General features: G+C 38.9%; 1 non-coding gene across 1 annotated transcript; it reads right to left on the reverse strand.

The window, feature by feature from the left end:
- Nucleotides 1-1,271: 1,271 nt before the first annotated feature.
- Nucleotides 1,272-1,343, reverse strand: trnaa-cgc (transfer RNA alanine (anticodon CGC)). The gene has a single exon. It is a non-coding gene; the product is annotated as a tRNA-Ala (tRNA).
- Between the last annotated feature and the right edge of the window lie 250 nt (nucleotides 1,344-1,593).

Consider the following 1,593-nt stretch of genomic DNA (forward strand, 5'->3'; position numbering starts at 1 on the left):
CGAAGAGCAGTCATACCTGACCCATCTGGAATGACCACTGACAGACTTTATCCAGAAGCGGTGGCACCACTCCCAGTAGAATGAGTGAGAAATACAGCATGACATGGGTAGTTAAGGGGCTCCCACAATCCATCTTTCCTGACATTACTGATTTTTTTCAATAGCATTTTGACCTTTTTTCACATTCAGATTTTTTTCACATTTAATAAAATCTTTTAATCAACAACATTAAAAAGAAAACAAATGGAACATTTTTTGGAACAATAATTAAAAAAAAACTTTTAATGCCTTGGTTGTATACGTGTGCACACCCTTTATAAAGGGAGTTGCAACAGTGCTGAAATCTAAAGAGCATTTCGGTAGAGAAAACAGCATTTTTTCTGCCTTGATGTTAAGCTTAGGGAGCCTGTATTTTAGAAATTCTATTTCTTAACACCTTGCACAGCCTCCCGACAGACTAACAAATATTTTTTGGAGAAATTGGCTCACACACCGGAAGACACTAACGTTTATCTACGTTAGAGTATGTGAATAACAGTTTAACCGAAAAAGTTTGCAATTGTGATTTTGTTAAAATTCAATAAATCGTCTATCAACAGTTAGAATTTATTAAGAAATTGTTTTATTTCATAAACTATAAGACAATTAAGAGAGTTTATAGGTCATATCCGTCGCTTATGTTCTTTTAACTCTAGCGTTCAGGATCCAAACCCAGGTGCGGACGGTTGTGTTTCTTGAATCTCTTGTAATCATCAAAAGTCGATTTGTAGTCCTTCAGTACTTTCTCGATCTGTGCCATGGATATTTTATACGATCAATACTTGTTATGCTCTTTTTAATTTTCATTAACAAACGGAAAAAGTTCAAAGTGTGTTTATGGCTGTGCTTCACATGTACACGAGAGCACTCGTAATAGTACAGGACACGCAGTGAGGAGTTCGTGAAACTTTCAGTTTAGTGCGGAGTTCAGAAGGAGGATTCTCTCGCTGAATGATCTCTCAAGAAATCCCGGGTGAGATTCAACAGGTGTTTTCTGCAACAGCCACGACAAGTGTGAAGCAATCTCTGGATTTCCTGAATTTGAACTAAATTATTAGTTCATAAAATTATTAGGATTTAACAGAACTAAATGAGGTACATTTAAAACAGCAGCGCAACTCTGCAGCACGTCGAGTGTGCCTGCATTTAGTAAACCTGGCTCTCTCTGAACACAAGCAAAGAGTTCTCACTCAACAGAAGATTGCGATGTGAGTAGTGTAATATAAAGCACCTGGAGATGCCAGGGATTGAACCCGGGACCTCATACATGCGAAGCATGCGCTCTACCACTGAGCTACATCCCCGAAGGAAAACGTAATGGAACAGACTTGTCCACCACTCACGAAGAATGCCTGCAGTTTCCCACTTTCGCGTTTCCTCTACTACAGAGTAAATTAATGGGAATGAAGAAATAAGGAAGGAAAAATAATCGCATTGAAGCTTCAAGAGACTGGGCACAAATTAATCTACTATTTTTGTATCCAGTCACACGTGCGACGGTGGTTAATTCCCAGACGGGGGAGTGCTTTTTTTCTACCTCCTTACTCGACTGTC

The sequence above is a fragment of the Atractosteus spatula genome, chromosome 10 (genome assembly GCF_055471065.1).
Source record: "Atractosteus spatula isolate fAtrSpa1 chromosome 10, fAtrSpa1.hap1, whole genome shotgun sequence".
Taxonomy (NCBI): Eukaryota; Metazoa; Chordata; class Actinopteri; order Semionotiformes; family Lepisosteidae; genus Atractosteus; species Atractosteus spatula.